This window comes from Mustelus asterias, chromosome 5, assembly GCF_964213995.1.
Source record: "Mustelus asterias chromosome 5, sMusAst1.hap1.1, whole genome shotgun sequence".
Lineage (NCBI taxonomy): Eukaryota > Metazoa > Chordata > Chondrichthyes > Carcharhiniformes > Triakidae > Mustelus > Mustelus asterias.
In genome coordinates this window covers 23,005,583-23,026,164 of record NC_135805.1, presented here as the reverse complement: position 1 = coordinate 23,026,164, position 20,582 = coordinate 23,005,583, and positions in this window count along the sequence as shown.

Below are 20,582 nucleotides of genomic sequence, written 5' to 3'. Positions count from 1 at the left end.
TATTGTTTCTTGCATGCTATACAAAGCATACCGTTCATAGAGAAGGAAAGTTGAAAATGCAGAATGTAATGTTACAGTCATAGCGAGGGTGTAGATAAAAATCAACTTAGGTGAGGTAGATCCATTCAAATGTCTGATGGCAGCAGGGAAGAAGCTGTTCTTGAGTCGGTACATGACCTCAGACTTTTGTATCTTTTTCCCAACGGAAGGTGGAAGAGAGAATGTCCAAGGTGTGTGGGGTCGTTAATTATGCTGGCTGCTCTGCCGAGGCAGTGGGAAGTGTAGACAGTGTCAATGGATGGGAAGCTGGTTTGCATGATGGATTGGACTACATTCATGACCTTTTGTAGTTTCTTGCGGCCTTGGGCAGAGCAGGAGTCATACTAAGCTGTGATACAACCAGAAAGAATGTTTTAGAACATAGAACATCGAACATTACAGCGCAGAACAGGCCCTTCGGCCCACGATGTTGCACCGACCAGTTAAAAAAAAAAACTGTGACCCTCCAACCTAAACCAATTTCTTTTCGTCCATGAACCTATCTACGGATCTCTTAAACGCCCCCAAACTAAGCGCATTTACTACTGATGCTGGCAGGGCATTCCAATCCCTCACCACCCTCTGGGTAAAGAACCTACCCCTGACATCGGTTCTATAACTACCCCCCCTCAATTTAAAGCCATGCCCCCTCGTGCTGGATTTCTCCATCAGAGGAAAAAGGCTATCACTATCCACCCTATCTAAACCTCTAATCATCTTATATGTTTCAATAAGATCCCCTCTTAGCCGCCGCCTTTCCAGCGAAAACAATCCCAAATCCCTCAGCCTCTCCTCATAGGATCTCCCCTCCATACCAGGCAACATCCTGGTAAACCTCCTCTGCACCCTCTCCAAAGCCTCCACATCCTTCCTGTAATGTGGGGACCAGAACTGCACACAGTACTCCAAGTGCGGCCGCACCAGAGTTGTGTACAGTTGCAACATAACGCTACGACTCCTAAATTCAATCCCCCTACCAATAAACGCCAAGACACCATATGCCTTCTTAACAACCTTATCTACTTGATTCCCAACTTTCAGGGATCTATGCACACATACACCTAGATCCCTCTGCTCCTCCACACTATTCAAAGTCCTCCCGTTAGCCCTATACTCAACACATCTGTTATTCCTACCAAAGTGAATTACCTCACACTTCTCCGCATTAAACTCCATCCGCCACCTCTCGGCCCAACTTTGCAACCTGTCTAAGTCTTCCTGCAAACTACGACACCCTTCCTCACTGTCTACCACACCACCGACTTTGGTGTCATCAGCAAATTTGCTAATCCACCCAACTATACCCTCATCCAGATCATTAATAAATATTACAAACAGCAGTGGCCCCAAAACAGATCCCTGAGGTACACCACTTGTAACCGCACTCCATGATGAATATTTACTATCAACCACCACCCTCTGTTTCCTATCCGCTAGCCAATTCCTGATCCAATTTCCTAGATCACCCCCAATCCCATACATCTGCATTTTCTGCAGAAGCCTACCATGGTGAACCTTATCAAACGCCTTACTAAAATCCATATATACCACGTCCACTGCCTTGCCCCCATCCACCTCCTTGGTTTTCTATGGTGCATCTGTAAAATTTGGTGAGAATCATAGCTGACATGCCAAATTTCAACAAAGAACAAAGAACAATACAGCACAGGAACAGGCCCTTCGGCCCTCCAAGCCCGCGCCGCTCCCCGGTCCAGGATTGAATCCTGAATCCAGGATCCCCGCCCAATTTTCCAGCCTATCTACATACTAATATCATATCCACCGAGCTGTCCCTCACAGCTACGATGCTTTGTTCATCACAACCTATTAACTCACCCCCACCCCCCCATTCCAGACCATGTGATCTCCAGGGAGAGGCGAAAACCCAGAGTGAAAACCCCAGGGCCAATATGGGGAAAAAAATCTGGGAAATTCCTCTCCGACCCCCTGAGGCGATCGAAACGAGTCCAGGAGATCACACTGGCCCTGATCGGAAAATGCTTCCCAACCCTAGTCATTTCCACTTCCACGAACACCATATGAATTCCCTGCCCCCGAGACAGGTTCCCAACTATCCGCAGTCTCGCTCTGTACTGGCACCAGCAAGATGATCATAGAATGAAGCCTTGAAACGAGAAACAAAGAACAATTAGCCCGCGCCGCTCCCTGGTCCAAACTAGACCACTCTTTTGTATCCCTCCATTCCCACTCCGCTCATATAGCTGTCTAGATAAGTCTTAAACGTTCCCAGTGTGTCCGCCTCCACCACCTTGCCCGGCAACACATTCCAGGCCCCCACGACCCTCTGTGTAAAATATGTCCTTCTGATATCTGTGTTAAACCTCCCCCCCTTCACCTTGAACCTATGACCCCTCGTGAACGTCACCACCGACCCGGGGAAAAGCTTCCCACCGTTCACCCTATTTCCTTAGTCTTCTGAGAAAGTAGAAGCGATGATGGGCTTTCTTAACTATAGTGTTGGCATGGGGGGACCAGGAGATTGCTGGTGATTTGGACACCTACAAACTTGAAGCTCTCGACCATTTCTACTTCGTCTCATTGATGTACACGGGGCATGTTCTCCACTACGCTTCCTGAAAGTCAATGACAATCTGTTTCATTTTGTTGACATTGAGGGAGACATTACTGTCGTCACACCAGTTCACCAGATTCTCTATCTCATTCCTGTACTTTGTCTCATTATGGTTTGAGATCCGACCCACTATGGTGGTGTCATCAATAAACATAAAAATGAGTTGGAGGGGAATTTCGTCACAGTCATATGTGTACAAGGAGTATAGTAGGGGGCTGAGGACACAGCCTTGTGGGGCACCAGTGTTGAGGATAATTGTGGAGAAGGTGTTATTGCCTATCCTTACTGATTGTAGTCTGTGGGTTAGAAAGTTCAGGATCCAGTTGCTGAGGGAGGAACCAAGGCCCAGGCCATGGAGTTTGGAGATGTGTTTCGTAGGAATAATGGTCTTGAAAGCTGAGCTGTAGTCATTAAATGGGAATCTGACATAGGTGTCTATTATCTAGGTGTTCCAGGGTTGAGTGCAGGGCCAGGGAGATGGCATCTGCTGTGGGCCTGTTGTGGCAGTAGCGAACTGTAGGGGATCTAGGCAATCCGGGAGGCTGGAATTGATTCATGCCACGACTAATCTTTCGAAGCACTTCATAATGATAGATGTCAGAGCCACCGGATGATAGTCATTAAGGCACACTGCTTGGCTTTTGGTACCAGGATGATAGTCATCTTCTCAAAGCAGATAGGGACCTCAGATTGTTGTAAAGAGAGGTTGAAGATGTCTGCAAATACCCACGCCAGTTGATCCACGCAGGATCTGAGTGCTCATCCAGGTACCCCATCCGGGCCAGTCGCTTTCCATGGGTTAACCTTCGAGAAGGCTGCTCTGACATCTGCAATGATGACCTCAGGTACAAGTTCATCCGAGGCTTCCGGATTGGAGGGCGCGCTCTCAATGACCTCTTGCTCAAAAAGGGCATAGAATGCATTGAGCTCATCAGGGAGGGGTGCGTCGGCAATTTTACATGCCTTCAGCTTGTAGCCTGTTATGTCTTGCAGACCTTGCCATTGTCGGCGGGAGTCAGTGTGGCTAGCCTGGGTTTGTAGCTTAGTCCGGTACTATATTTTGGCATCTTTGATGGATCTCCTTAGGTCATATTGGCTTTCTTGTCTCGGTCAGGGTTACCTGACTTGAATGCCTCAGACCTAGACTTCAGCAAGCAGTGAATATCCTTGTTCATCCATGGTTTTTGGTTGGGAAACACATAGACAAGCTAAAATATCATAAACAAACCTTTAAAAAATATATTTTAAAGTGTAGACTTCTTGTAACAATGAAAAAAATTGACATTCCACAAATATAAAATCAATTATTCAGAGCTAGTGGGGGTGTTGAATAGTAATTATGAACAGTACATGGTTAAAAACCCAGTTATGCCTCATTCATTACTTATTTGGCAGCGAAAGTAAGAGTGGAAATTCTTGGCAGTTCAGTGAGTTCTGATTGACTGCAATCTGCGGGGGGCGGGGGGGAGGCAGAGGGGGGCTGAATCACTACACCCTATGAAGGAACATAGATTCACTGACAGCAATTTCTGGATTTTCATGATATTATGCACACTTCTTAAGTTGCCGTCAGTTTCAATGGAGTAAGGATTGCTAATGCTAACAGTTTCAGAGTCACTAGATGAAATCTGGACCCTCGTGTTAGTCTAAAGTGGGATAATTTTCATCTTCTCAACTGAGGTGATAATCAATGCCTGTTATAAAGCCTGCCATTTTTGAACCCATCAATAGGAAGGTTCTACAACAGCCAGTGAATCCAGTCCCCAATGAAATAAATCGCTCCTGGTACCTTTCATTCACAGTAAGAAGTCTCACAACACCAGGTTAAAGTCCAACAGGTTTATTTGGTAGCAAAAGCCACAAGCTTTCGGAGCGCTGCTCCTTCGTCAGGTAAGTGGGAGTTCTGTTCACAAACAGGGCATATAAAGACACAAACCCAATTTACAAAATAATGGTTGGAATGCGAGTCTTTACAGATAATCAAGTCTTAAGGGTACAGGTAAAGTGAGTGGAGAGAGCGTTAAGCACAGAATAATAGCGACGGGGAAATAGCCCATAAGTTTGTGGCACTTTACTTCCATCTAGAGTTTTTGTGAGGTATTGCTTTATAAGCACATCATCCGAAGACATTGTTCAGGATGTATAAGAAAACTGGAGGAGCTGGAGGCATCAGGAGCTATGGGCAGTTCCTAATGAAGAACAGAGGGAAACCGCAGCCATGTTCACTTGACCAGAGACCCGGATCTTGGGAATCATTTACAAAATGACTGCTTGTGGAGCAGCATTGTGAAATGTGTGACCCTTTGTCAGTGTTCCCCAAAGTATTGCAGACCACTGAGCAAAGAATGGAGTTCATTCATGACATGGGTAGCACACCATTTGAGCCTCTCCTTTGAAAGATAGCCAACCTCACAAACAGTCATGTGTGACAGTCTACTCAATGAATGCAGGGGCCATGGATTGAACAAAGAACAGTACAGCACAGGAACGGACTCTTTGGCCCACCAAGTCTGTGCTGGCAGATGCCCCTCTAATCTAATATTTTCTTGCCTCTACATGGCCCATATCCCTCTATTCCCTGCCTATTCATGCATCTTGAACGTTGTTATAGAATCTGCTTCCACCACCTCCTCCAGCAGCTCATTCCACACATTCACCACCCTGTGTGAAAAACTTACTCCTTACATTGCTTTTAAACTGTGCCCCTCTCACTTTCAACCTATGTCCCCAAGTAATTGACCCTTCAACCCTGGATAAATGACTCTGACTATCCACTCTATCCAAGCCTGTCATAATCTTGTAAACCTCTATCAGGTGTTTTTCCGCCACCCCTCCCCCCCTCAACCTCCCAAATCCTCCAATGCTCCAATGAAAACAATCCAAGTTTTGTTCAATCTTTCTTCATAGTCGTTTTTTAAGCGTTTGACAAAGTCCCTCATGGTAGGCTAGTGAAAAAGGTTGGATCTCATGGGATAAAGGGGGAGGTGGCTAGATGGGTGGAGAACTGGCTTGGTCATAGAAGACAGAGGGTGGTAGTGGAAGGGTCTTTTTCCGGCTGGAGGCCTGTGACTAGTGGTGTACCGCAGGGCTCTGTATTGGGACCTCTGCTGTTTGTGATTTATATAAATGATCTGGAAGAAGGAGTAACTGGGGTGATCAGTAAGTTTGCGGACGACACAAAACTGGCAGGACTTGCAGATAGTGAGGAACATTGTCAGAGGCTACAGAAGGATATAGATAGGCTGGAAATTTGGGCAAGGAAATGGCAGATGGAGTTCAATCCTGATAAATGCGAAGTGATGCATTTTGGTGGGAATAATGTAGGGAGGAGCTACACGATAAATGGAAGAACCATAAAGGGTGTAGAGACGCAGAGGGACCTGGGTGTGCAAGTCCACAGATCCTTGAAGGTGACGTCACAGGTGGAGAAGGTGGTGAAGAAGGCATATGGCATGCTTGCCTTTATAGGACGGGGCATAGAGTATAAAAGTTGGGGTCTGATGTTGCAGATGTATAGAACGTTGGTTCGGCCGCATTTGGAATACTGCGTCCAGTTCTGGTCGCCACACTACCAGAAGGACGTGGAGGCTTTGGAGAGAGTACAGAGGAGGTTTACCAGGATGTTGCCTGGTATGGAGGGGCTTGGTTATGAGGAGAGATTGGGGAAACTGGGGTTGTTCTCCTTGGAAAGACGGAGGATGAGGGGAGACTTAATTGAGGTGTATAAAATTATGAAAGGCATAGATAGGGTGAACGGTGGGAAGCTTTTCCCCGGGTCGGTGGTGACGTTCACGAGGGGTCATAGGTTCAAGGTGAAGGGGGGGAGGTTTAACACAGATATCAGAAGGACATATTTTACACAGAGGGTCGTGGGGGCCTGGAATGTGTTGCCGGGCAAGGTGGTGGAGGCGGACACATTGGGAACGTTTAAGACTTATCTAGACAGCTATATGAACGGAGTGGGAATGGAGGGATACAAAAGAGTGGTCTAGTTTGGACCAGGGAGCGGCGCGGGCTAATTGTTCCTTGTTTCTCGTTTCAAGGCTTCATTCTATGATCATCTTGCTGGTGCCAGTACAGAGCGAGACTGCGGATAGTTGGGAACCTGTCTCGGGGGCAGGGAATTCAGATGGTGTTCGTGGAAGTGGAAATGACTAGGGTTGGGAAGCATTTTCCGATCAGGGCCAGTGTGATCTCCTGGACTCGTTTCGATCGCCTCAGGGGGTCGGAGAGGAATTTCCCAGATTTTTTTCCCCCATATTGGCCCTGGGGTTTTCACACTGGGTTTTCACCTCTCCCTGGAGATCACATGGTCTGGAATGGGGGGGTGGGGGTGAGTTGTGATGAACAAAGCATCGTAGCTGTGAGGGACAGCTCAGTGGATAGGATATTAGTATGTAGATAGGCTGGAAAATTGGGCGGGGATCCTGGATTCAGGATTCAATCCTGGACCGGGGAGCGGCGCGGGCTTGGAGGGCCGAAGGGCCTGTTCCTGTGCTGTATTGTTCTTTGTTCTTGTTCTTTGTTCTAGTCCATATCCTCCAAACCAATCATTATCCTGGTAAATCATTCCAATGCATCAACATCCTTCTGGTCGTGTAGTGGCCAGAATTGTACACAATGCTCCAAATGCAGCCTAACCAAAGTCTTATGCAGCTGAAACGTGATTTTCCAATTCCTATACTCAATGCCCCGACCAATAAAGGCCAGCATGCCATATGCCTTCTTGACTATCTTGTCCACCTGAGTTACCACCATCAGGAAACTATGGATGTGCACACCTAAATCTGACGTGAACTAAATGTGTGAAACATTCACACAATTGACTGACCTAACTGAAGTGATTGCGCATAGATTCATGCATGGGCAGCTAGGTATTTTGCTGTTCATGGTTAGTGTGGACAGGTGTACCATGAACACGCTGGGGGAAACCGTTTTGGTGGAGATAATATCATTCCTGAAGGGGCTGCATTTCTGATATAGACCCCCTCGGCCCCTCTATCAAAGACACATGACGCTTCAAGTTCCATGACCAAGGCTGTCTCTGAACAGATACAGCTGGTGTAGCCAGTACAAGCATGAAGAACACAGGAATCACAGCTGCTGGGATGGACACTTGAGTAGCCTACCTGCACATCTACTTGGGGGGGGGGGGGGGGGGGGGCGGGGGGGGCACCATGTAGAAACTCTCATAACAGGGCAGAACAATAGCAGGTAGATTCCCTACAGGTTTCATTCGGATGCAGCTCGTAAAGCTTCTGTCAATAGCATGTGTGTTTTTTGAAATGAAACCATTTTGGGCCCTTTCATATTCCATGTTATTATTGGGACATAGCAACAGCAGCATAACATGGAGCTTGTGTGAGGAAACTGGGAATGGCTGGGGTAACTGTCTGGCAATTGAAGAAGTATTGCTTGATGACTAATGGACACCAGGCGATGTGTATGTAATATGTGACTACTGTCATGAACATGTAAAAGGCATTTTCTCCAAGTGGTCCATAAGCTAAGGATTTGTGTGTATTTGTAGCCCATTTTAATTTGTGAGCAATTAAATTTAAAAATAACTTGATTATTCTTAAACAAGGTAAAGATTTATTACAATACTAGATCTGAAAGTCACTGAAGTAAAAATGATGAAGTTATTAACAAAAATACAGATACAAAGATTAAAATGCACATAATGAAAAACAAGCTACTTAAAGATGAGATTTCAAAACTGTGAGATATATGGTTGCAGGTGTTTGGGGTGAAGGGTTGAAGTTGAAGAGAATGTTCACCAGCTGCAATGGGTTCTGTAGTTGAATATTCACAGGTTAATCTTTGCAACTGGACTCAGCAGGGCAGCAGCTTTTTGAGAGATTTCTTATTCCTCACTGATTCTGTGGTTATGACATGTACATATTACCTGGATTATTTTGGCAGAACAGCAGTTGAATATTTAATATCTTCCTCTGCGTCCTTCCTTGGCCAAGAATCCTTTCTGATGTTTTCTCTCAGAGTTCTTCCTGGGCGTTATGTACCTTGCTTCACGAGATGGTTTCTTACAACCTCATTTAAACAGCTCAAAAAACTCAAAAATGGCTGTCATTGGCTGGAATTTTCCAGCCACATCCTGGCCGGAGATTCGATGACCCAGCCAAAAGTCCTTTGACTTTTGGCAGGACCAGACAATTCTAGTGGCGGATGGGGCTGGAAAATCCTGCCCATTGTTTCAAACAAGCAAAGAAGTTATTTCAAATTTCCAGCATCTGCAGTATTTTGCTTTTAGTTAAGGAAATCAACTTTGATTTGATTTGTCACATGTATTAACATACACTGAAAAGTATTGTTTCTTGCGCGTTATACAGACAAAAAATACCATTCATAGAGAAGGAAACGAGAGAGTGCAGAAAATAGTGTTACAGTCATAGCTAGGGTATAGAGAAAGGTCAACTTAATGTAAGGTAAGTCCATTCAAAAGTCTGACAGCAGCAAGGAAGAAGCTGTTCGAGTCAGTTGGTACGTGACCTCAGACTTTTGTATCTTCTTCCCGACAGAAGGTGGTGGGGTCCTTAATTATGCTGGCTGTTTTGCCGAGGCAGCGGGAAGTGTAGACAGAATCAATGGATGGGAGGCTGGTTTACGTGATGGATTAGGCTACATTCACGACCTTTTGTAGTTCTTTGCGGTCTTGGACAGAGCAGGAGTCATACCAAGCTGTGATACAACCAGAAAGAATGCTTTCTATGGTGCATCTGTAAAAGTTAGTGACATGCCAAATTTCCTTAGTCTTCTGAGAAAGTAGAGGCATTGATGGGCTTTCTTAACTATAGTGTCAGCATGGGGGGGATCAGGACAGGTTGTTGGTGATCTGGACACCTAAAAACTTGAAGCTCTCGACCCTTTCTACTTCATCCCCGTTGATAAAGGCATGTTCTCCTTTATGCTTCCTGAAATCGATGACAATCTCCTTCGTTTTGATGACATTGAGGGAGAGATTATTGTTGCTGCACCAGTTCACCAGATTCTCTATCACATTCCTGCACTCTGTCCCATCATTGTTTGAGATCCGACCCACTAGTGGTGTCGTTAGCAAACTTGAAAATCAAATTGGAGGGGAATTTGGCCACACAGTCATAGGTATATAAGGAGTACAGTAGGGTTCTGAGAACGCAGCCTTGTGGGGCATCAGTGTTGAGGATGATTGTGGAGGAGGTGTTGTTGCCTATCCTTACTGATTGTGGTCTGTGAGTTAGGACGTTCAGGGTCGTCGAAGAGGGAGGTGCCGAGGCTCAGGCCACGGAGTTTGGAGATGAGTTTCATAGGAATAATAGTATTGAAGGCTGAGCTGTAGTCAATAAATAGAAGTCTGACATAGGTGTCCTTGTTATCTAGGTGTTCCAGGGTTGAGTTCAGGGCAAGGGAGATGGCGTCTGCTGTGGACCTGTTGCGGCAGTCGGCAAACTATAGTGGATCGAGGCAATCCGGGAGGCTGGAATTGATTCATGCCATGACTAGCCTTTCGAAGCACTTCATAATGATGGATGTCAGAGCCACCAGCCGATAGACATTAAGGAACGCTGTTTGGTTTTTCTTAGGTAACGGGATGATGGTCGGCTTCTTGAAGCAGATAGGGACAACAAACAACAACAAAGAACAATACAGCACAGGAACAGGCCCTTCGGCCCCCCAAGCCCGCGCCGCTCCCCGGTCCAGGATTGAATCCTGAATCCAGGATCCCCGCCCAATTTTCCAGCCTATCTACATACCAATATCCTATCCACCGAGCTGTCCCTCACAGCTACGATGCTTTGTTCATTACAACCTATTAACTTACCCCCACCCCCCCATTCCAGACCATGTGATCTCCAGGGAGAGGCGAAAACCCAGATTGTTGTAAAGAAAGGTTGAAGATGTCTGTGAATACCTCCATCAGCTGATCCACACAGGATCGGAGTGCTTGTCCAGGTACCCATCTGGACCAGTCGCATTTGTTGAGATCCCATGAAGTCCCATCCTCACTCCTGCGCCCTTAGAAACCAAAGGGTTTTCACGTCTTTTAAAAGATTCAGTGGACATCCATGGATGGCTATTTTCATTGTAATAACTTCATAACCAACACTAAAATATGAATCTGACAAGGTTTGAACACAGAAAGTTGCCATGTTGTCAGATCTGTGATGATACTGTGTCTTTAAGAAATGTATTTGTGTCATATTTCTTCTGTACAATTTGTTTTAGCAGTCAGTTCCATTAACCGCTGCCATTTTTATCGGTAACTGCCAGCCCCTATTGTTACTGCAGAAGCATAATTGATCTTAATTGCTAACATGTTTGTTTTAATCTGGACTAATGTCATTCTGTTATTTTAGTGTTTTCCCCTGGGGTTTTTCAGAGTATGCTTGATTAGATTGATTGATAAGAAAAATCCTGTGATTGAGCGAAACAAGGCTTACATAGAGAAATAAGCTCGGTTGCTGCTTGGGATCTTTAGAGATGGCTCACCATGTGCACCTTTCTTGCTCTGGATTTGGAGACTGGGATCCGCCAGGAAATAAGTTTCTTTCTCTGAAGGCTGTATTTGAGTTAGAAAACAGGTGTTTTTTTCTGTCCAGAGGGGCTAAAACGCTAGAAACATAGGGGGCGATTCGTCCATTGCAACCTGCAAATTTTCTGGTGGGTCGGGAGATGGGGGTGTCGACCATTTTGCAGAATTCACACATGCATTCCCGTGTCAACCCCTATTTCCCCCCCCGCCCCCCCCCCCGTCCCAGAGCGCCCTGATCTTCAGTTCCCCCCCCCCCCCCAGCAGTGGCGATCTCCCCACCACAGCAGACACCCCCCCCCCCCCCCCGCACTGCCTGCTGACTCCCCCCCCGCAGACCAACCCACCCCGGAGGCAGATCCCTCCAGCCCAGACTGATCCCCAAGCAGAGAACAAGCGCAGTTGGGACCGCGCTGGAAACCGGCGGGAAGAGAGGTAAGTGAATTTAATCCGTTTTAAAAGTATTTTTAATCTATTCTAAATGTCTTTACTGGGCCCGGCGTGGAACTTGCCGGGCCCAAAAGCATCTCCCACCCCCCCAGCTGTATTTCACTCCGGCGAAGTAGCTCCCCACATTTGGGGAACTAGTGGGAGACCCCGCTGGAGTGAAGGAGGGGCCATCGGGGGCCCCCCAGGGGGTCAGACGACCGGGGGGTTGGTCCTGGACATGGGCACCCTGGCAGTGCCAGCCTGTGCCCCCTGGCACTGCCCAAGGGGCAAAATGCCGATGGCCAGGGGGCACCTTGGCACTGCCAAAGGGTGGGGCCTTTGTGGGTGGGACCTTGGGGGCAATCGGTGGGGGTGGGGGGGTCCCACTGGCACTCTGCTTGGGGATCAGTCTGGGCTGGAGGGAGGCCAGCGGTTGGAGCGCGCTGGGAGGGGAATCTGCCTCCCATCGGGGGGGTCTGTCTCCGGGATGGGTTGGTCTGCCGGGGAGAGATCACCACTGCTGGTGGGGGGGGGGGGGGGGGGGGGGGGTCTGCTGTGGTGGGGAGATCGCCACTGCTTGTGGGGGGGGGGGCTGAAGATCAGAACGCTCTGGGATGTGGGGGGGGGGGGGGGGAGAGGGAGAGGGGGATAGGGGTTGACATGGGAATTATCGTGGGGGCCATGGTGGTGTCAGGAGGGGCAGCACTGTGGGGGTCCCGAGCTGGCCAGTGATCGCGCTAGCCAGCAAATGGGGAGACTGACAGATTGGGGCCACTGCGCATGCGCAGAGTTCTGGAGCTGTCAGCCTCTGGTGTGAGTAGGCCCCGCTACTGCCAGGGTTTTTAATGATTATTCACGATTGGAACTTCTGCATTGCACAGAGTGGGGAAATTCGGGTCCGAAGTTGCACTGAAAAAACAGTCGTGATATAGACCAGTTTTCTCGCCAATTCAGCACTTTTGGGAGAATCACCCCCGTAGCACCCATGTGAGCATTTGTTTTTCTGCTGATTCTGAAGAATGATTTATGTCTGTGGGGATATTGCTTGCATTGGAACTATAGAGATAGCTATCTGTTAAGAATTATACCTTGTTAAGTTTTATGAATTTTGTCCCACTTCTGGTTTTAAGTCCATTTATAGCAAGTCAGCACCGTTATTACAACAGGACCAAAATGAATTTTGTGCAAAATATGTAACTATAACAATGCAATTAGGATTTTCGCAGTCAGTTTAACCATATTTTAGTCAATTAAATGGTGTAAATCATTTTAACAACAGCCCCTCAACCACTTAAAGCTCCAGGGAGCATTAAGTGGTTGAAGGCAGGACTTCTGCCCCACTCCAGTCTTAAAGTCCTCCCACCAGCCTCAAAATTGAGGGTTAATGGGAAGCCTCTCTATGTGGCCACTTAAAGCCTTTAAATGGGGAGGGAGCAGCCATGTCCATCCCATGTAAAATTGCAGACAGGCCAGAGACATGAAGAAGGGCCACATGAGAAGTTTTATGGGCCCCCATACGTGCAAACTCACCATGGAGGGATAGTAAAATTCTGCCCAGGATTCTTTTCTCCATCTCCTCTGTCCCCTCCCTCAACTCCAACAGCAAATCTGAGCAGCTTCAAGATCTTGCATCTTTCCCATTGTCCTCTCCAAATTAATCTAGAACATGAGACCCGATTCTTCTCCCTTAACCCTAATTTCCACAAAACTGCTACAACCCAACTTCCCTCCCTGGCACTCAAATTTGCTGAGACTGTAAATAGTTGTCCCTTCTTAGATTCAGCAGACAATGGGCTAGGGACCTCCTTTTGTTCTGCAAGATTGTATCATTCAATCATGAATGGCACGGTAGCACAGTGGTTAGAACAGCTGCTTCATAGCTCCAGGGACCTGGGTTCGATTCCCGGCTTGGGTCACTGTCTGTGTGGAGTTTGCACATTCTCCTCGTGTCTGCGTGGGTTTCCTCCGGGTGCTCCGGTTTCCTCCCACAGTCCAAAGATGTGCGGGTTAGGTTGATTGGCCAAGCTAAAAAAATTGCCCTTAGTGTCCTGGGATGCGTAGGTTAGAGGGATTAGTGGGTAAATATGTGGGGATGTGGGGGTAGGGCCTGGGTGGGATTGTGGTCAGTGCAGACTCGATGGGCCGAATGGCCTCTTTCTGTGCTGTAGGGATTCTAAGATTCTTCTAAGGAAATCAATCCAGATTGCAAAGTGCTTCTGTTCCACTGCAAAGCTGCTAGTGAGGAAACAATAGCAATAACATGAATACACAACACACACCTGATCCAGGACTGTTCAATTCCCGTTATTTTCCTACATTGCAGAAAATTGTTCCATAATTTGTTCTATTGGTTCCCCTCCATTTTCCTCCCTCTCCTCTGGTGCTACTTCCCCAATACTTGCCTGGGGAGCCAATCTCTATAACTGAGCCAAGGCAGTGTATTTGAGTCAGCTATTCAGCCACTGAGGGCCTCACAAATGAGTTCAATCTTCTTGTGCAACCTTGTCAGCAGAGCATTTTCTAGATTATTTAAAATAACTGGCGTGGACCGAGCTTATTCCCCTTCCACACCTTTCCCTAGCTCAGTCATTCTACAGCCATTCATAATCAAACTGTTAATGGAGATCAGATAACTCAACCTGGCAAGTGGATTGAAGCAGGCTCTTTGATTCCTCTGGTCTGGTTCAATGATGCATATACTCTGTCAACTTCATTTAATTCACAGCACTCTCTTCTAAATTACACATGCCCAACTGTGAAGTTTTTGGGACATAAACAGCTCTACATTCCCCCAGAGACATTGAGAATTAGAACTGCATATGCTGTTAAACATTTTTTTAAATTTGTTTTTGTCTTGCTCGCAGACTCCCTCTGTTGGTACGTGTATGGTAACCTCAAGCTTTTTATCCATCTCAAGACATTACCTGCAATCCCATGTGCTTTAACTTTATATAGCAATCTACTATGTGAGACCTTGTCAAAAGCCTGAAAGTCTAAATGAACCACATTCACCAGTTCTCCTTCATCAACTCTGCTAGTTACATCCGGCACGGTAGCATAGTGGTTATAGCACTGCTGCCTGTCAGTGGCAGGGACCTGGGTTTGATTCCTAGCTTGGGTCACTGTCGGTGTGGAGTTTGCACGTTCTCTCCGTGCCTGCGTGGTTTTCCTCCGGGTGCTCCGGTTTCCTCCCACAGTCCAAAGATGTGCAGGTTAGTAGGCCATGCTAAATTACCCCCTAGTGTCAAGGGGACGAGCAAGGGTAAATGCGTAAGGTTACGGGGATAGGGCCTGGATGGGATTGTGGTCGGCGCAGACTCGATAGGCCAAATAGTCTCTTTCTGCATTGTAAAGAATTCCAGTAGATTGTCAAGCATGATTTCCATGCCGACTTTATCTGATTATACCTTTGATTTCCAAATGCTGTGCTATGAAATCCTTGATAATGGACTCCAGCAACTTCCCTACTACCAATGTTAGACTCACTGGTCTATAGTTCCATGTTTTCTCTCTACCTCCCTTTTTGAATAGCAGAGCCTCAATCTGTCGAAACCATTCTGGAGTCCAAAGAATTTTGGAAAATGACCACCAATCTACTATTGTTGATTGATCTACTATTTCTAGGGCCACTTCCTTAAGTACTCTGAGATGAAGATTATCAAACCCTGGAGATTTATCCACCTTCAATCCCATTAATTTCCCCAAAACCATTTCTCTACTAATACAAATTTCCTTCCGCTCCTCACTAAAACTTGTTTCTCAGAACCTCTGGTACATTATTCATGTATTCCTTTGTGAAGACAGAAGCAAAGTATGAATTTAGTTCTTCAGACATTTCTTTATTCCCCGTTATGAAGTCCCCGTTTCAGACTGCAACATTTGTTTTTGTCAATCTTTTTCTCTTTACAAGCCTATAGAAACTTTTGGTCCAATTTTTATGTTCCCCGCTAGCTTACTTTCGTACTCTATTTGCCCCTTCTTAATCATTCCTTTGGTCCACCTTTGCTGAATTTTAAACTGCTCCCAATCCTCAGGTCTGTTACTTTTTCTTGGCAATTTGAATGCTTCTTTTAATTTAATACTATCTCTAATTTTGCTTGAAAACCATGGTTTGGCCACAGTTCTCTTTCCACTCTTGCGTCAAATAGGAACAAACAACTTTTGGAGTTCACCTATTTGTCCTTGAATGCCTGTGCATTGTCTTTCCTTTCAGCGTATAACTTTGCTGTGTATAACTTTGCTACTATATTGGCTTGCATAACAACCATAACTATAGTTCAAAAGCAGCTTATTGACAAAGTGATGTCTTGAGGAACTGCAGGGTGATATATATATATATATACATATATGCAAGTTCCTTCTGGCTGAGGTTGAGAGTTAGATGGTAAGTATAATCACAGGGTTAAGAAACTCATCAATCACCATAGCGGCAGACTGCAGCAGCATCTGTTGTCTTTGCCCTGGCAATTCAAAGTTTCAAGGTCAAAGTTGCTGAAGAAAGATTTATTCGTGTTAAGGAAGGATTTAAGATTACATACTGCCAAATCAAGGCTCCTGTGCATATTTACCTAATAACATTTTGGGTTTTACAAACTGATTTTCATATCTATTTATTATAATAAATAATTCTTTAATTAGCACATTTCCACAATATACCATAGGATACAAATGAGAACTGACTAACCAAGCCTGATTAACCTGATAAGCTTAAAATCTTATTCTTAGCAGTGAGGCAGGTAATACTTTTAATCCATTGCCTCTGAGTTGTGGAGGTGGTGAGCAAAGAACCAGGGAACGTGCAGCACTTCAAAAGAAAAAATACTCAAGAATCTGTCTGATCAGTGAAACGTTTTTATTATGCTCTGAAGAAAGGTCATTGAAGTCTTTTATATCAGATCTATCAAGCTGTTTCGTTTTCGAGAGCAAGGAGGTCGACTGTCACATTGAACGAGAGCATCTGGAAATGACAGGAGGTGCCGCTGGGTAGTGATGATGTCTGTGTGCTAATTACTTTGTAGTTTTTGCTTCAAAAGAAAAAGCAGCAATGGGATGTGCGCCATCTCAAAGCGAAATAATCCAGCACCTCGCAAAAAATACCTTGAGGCCTCTGAAGAAAGCCACAGCCCAAGCATCCGCAGATAAGACACATACTGAGAGCCTAACCCATTTGGTCAGTGGAGGCTCAGGCAATTCCGATAGCGAATGCAACTCATCCGAGGATGGTCAGAACACCAACCAACCAGGGAAAGAGGAGAGGCATTGCCTGGAGCGGGGCTGTTGCCAGAACCTGTCTCCATCTACGGTGCCTGCTCGCACACCCAAGCTTTACAATGAAGAGATAAGGAGGGAAAAACTGGCAGCTGGTGCCAAGGTGGCAGTGTCAGAGGTTATAATTTCACGGAAGTATGTGCCTCGGGAAATGACTGAACAGCATACTTGCAATGAAAGCAGCGCAACTCAGCAACCCAAGAGAAATAGGAAACAAAAGGGGCGCCACACCACCAAGCAGACAAAGAGCGCTAAGCTGAGGGCAAGGAGTCTTTCCAGAGCGGAGGACGAAGAGAAAGTCGATTTTCCCACGTCGCTGGTTAATGCCCACCAAGCAGCGTATGCTTACCTTAACCCCAGCCTTTCCAAGTACGATGCAGTTTTGAGTCTAACCGACCAGGCCGCACAGACCCAGCTAATTCTCCAACAGATGGTGAGCTTCTTGACACTTCGCTTCGACGAAGTCAACCAGATCCTGGAGGAGATAGCTAGCGACGGCGAGAGGCTGGTGCAGGACGTCGGAGCTCACCTGGCATGGCCTCCCGAGAAAGGGGCCCCCAAGGAGCAGCCGGACCTCCTGCAGCAGCTGCTGCAGTACACGGTGGACAAGCTGCAGGCGGCCAACGGGGCGGTGACCTCGGTGGCGGCCGCCGCCCTGCAGGAAGCCTGCGGGTACCTGAAGTCCGCCGCCGACACCTTTCAGGAGAGGCTGGCAGCCAAACGCGAGGTGGACGAGCGGCTGCAAGGGGTGATTGCTCGACTGGAGGAGGCGTGTGCGGGGCAGCAAACCCGGGCCAAACCCGGGGACGTGGCCCTGTACTCGGAGGACAGTGGCATTGGAGGAGACACCGACTCCATGAAGGGATGCTGCCACCCTGATAAAGGCGGGAGGCGCATCAGTTCGGATTGCAGTGGGTGCTGCAGAGACTCTCACAGACAGGCAAACCTTTCACACACGGCCATGTGCCCTCGAAAGCCCCCAGACTGTGATCACCAGCTCGACGGCATGTTTCACTCACCTGGCCAGGGGGCAGCGCCGTCCTTCCAGCCCCCTGCTTCAGGAAAGCCGCCTCCATATTCATTCAGGTCCTTCGATTCCTTCGAGTCCGTGACCAGCTCCGACGGCGAGGCCCTGATCCGGGCCGACTCCATGGATTGCTGCTCCCTGGGCCCGGAGGACGGTGAGGAAAGCCAGTCAGAAGCGGCCGCCGACGAGGCGCCCCCGAGGCCGAGGACGCCCGCTCCCGCCCCGGGGCGGCCCGCCCCCAAAAGAATGGCCGTCCCGCACAACGAAGAGATGACCGTCAAGATGAAGGAGGCCATCAGCCACAGGATCCAGTTCGTGCCGGTCCACCCCGGCCCCAACGCCTGGTCAGACGAGGAGGGCGGCCGGACGTGCCCGGCTCGGCCCAGCAGCGCCCGGGGATGCGAGGCCCGAGTCACCAGGAAGCGGCGCTCCAAGTCGGCCGAGTCGCTGAGGAGCCAGGCGGAGGACCCGACCCTGCTGGAGCTTCAGAGGACGCAGAAGGATCTGAGCCGGCGGATGGAGACCATGCAGCAGCCGCGGCCCCGCGGTGAGGGGCGGCGAAAGGTGGCGGCGGTGCCCAAACTGCCCGTCGCTGAGCAGACGGCGGCGGCGGCACCCAGCAACCGGCTGAAGGCCTCCCTCCACAGCAACTTCAGCATCCTGCCCAGTCAGGAGAAGATGCCGCTGAGGAGAAACCCGGCCCAGGAACAGGCCGCACCGTCCGGCAAACGCGAGCCGGCCAAGGCAAACCAGACGACGCCCAAGCCTGGCGCCGCTCGGCTGAAGCGAAACTGTGTGCAGGGCCTGATCGAGAGCTTCAGCGGGGCGGACGGCGGCCCGGCAACCGGGGAGTGCGGAGGGAGCGGCAGCCTCGGTTCCGGGGCCTCGCGCGAAGATTTCCCGCCGCCGCCCGAGCACGAGCTCGCGACTGACAGTTCAACCGCCGCCCCGGAACCCCAGTGCGCACGCTCGGCGCCGGACGCATGCGTGATGACGGTGGTCAATTCAACCGCCGCCCCGGAGCCCCAGTGCGCAAGCTTGGCGGGCGGCGCGGCCGTTGCCAGGGCGACAGCGACGCGGCGGCTCCTGGCCTCGCTCGACTCGGTGCCGCTGCTGCTGCCGAGCAAACAGCCGGCCGGCAGGGCCGCGACTGGGACCGGCGCCAGGACTCACCGGAGACCTCAGGCCGGGCAGCCCACCGCCGAGCAATCCTGGCCCCCTTACAAAATCATCAACCTCCGCTACTCGGGCGGATGCTGCAGCTCCCCGGAAAACGGGCCGGCGGAGTGGCCGCCCAGCCCCGCAGGTTCCGCGCCCGGGAGAGAGGCCCAGGACGCGGCAGCTGTCTGCGGCTCCTCCGCCCTCAGCAAAGCGGCTCCAGCGCCTCCCCCTGGAGGGAGGGGAGATGCTGCAGCGGCCAGCTCCCCCTGTCCGCCCCCCGCTCCCACTCCCCCCACCCTGAGGAGGGGCTTCCCCGGGCCACCCCTGCCGCCCAGAAACCTCTACCGACCGGCCGGTTACACCTCGCCCTCTGTGGCCAGGAGGAATTACCCAAACCCAATGTGGGGGTCCAAGCAGCCAATCCCAACGGCCATCCAAGAGGAAGTGAGCTCCTTGGGCAGCCTCAGGAAGTCCAGCCCCCCTCCTGTGCCCAGGAAGCTGCCCAGCCCTCTGGCAAACCACCAGCTGTCCAGTCCCTCAACCCACCACCAGCCTTCCAGCCCCCCAACCCACCACCAGCCTTCCAGCCCCCCAACCCATCACCAGCCTTCCAGCCCCCCAACCCATCGCCAGCCAGCCAATCCCTCAACCCATCACCACCCTTCCAGCGCCCCAACTCTCCACCAGCCATCCAGCGCCCCAACCCACCACCAGCCTTCCAGCGCCCCAACCCACCACCAGCCATCCAGCCCCCCAACCCATCACCAGCCTTCCAGCGCCCCAACCCACCACCAGCCTTCCAGCCCTCCAACCCACTGCCAGCCATCCAGCCCCCCAACCCATCACCAGCCTTCCAGCGCCCCAACCCACCGCCAGCCTTCCAGCCCCCCAACCCACCACCAGCCTTCCAGTGCTCCAATCCATCGCCAGCCTTCCAGCTCCCCAACCCAGCACCAGCCTTCCAGCTCCCCAACCCAGCGCCAACCGTTTAGCACTCCAAACCGCCATCAGATGTTCAGCCCCCAAGCAAACCGCCATCAGATGTTCAGCCCCCAAGCAAACCGCCAGCTGCCAAGCCCCCCAACCCACCGGCAGCTGCCAAGCCCCCCAACCCACCGGCAGCTGACAAGCCCTCCAACCCACCGCCAGCTGCCAAGCCCCCCAACCTTCCGCAAACTGCCAAGCCCCCCCACGACCACTAACGCCACTTCTCCACTAGTTTCTCTGCAGAAAAGACCAGACCACCCTGAGGCTACCCACCAATCTCACTGCCCTGGAAAACCTGGATCCAACGCTTCATCTATCTTCTGCCCACTCGTCAATTCCATATTTGAGTCCCAGCCACCATCTTCACCAATGGGTGCAGTGAATGCCACAGCTCAACCTCAAAACATCATCTTGGGGGACGGTAGCCCAATGACATCTAGAGCAGCATGGAGGAACAACTTCATGCTCAGAAAGCCGGGCGACAGGCAGAGGAGATTGACATTGAGTGGGGCCCACCCACAGCCTTTTGTTAGGAAGAATCACCTCCTGGA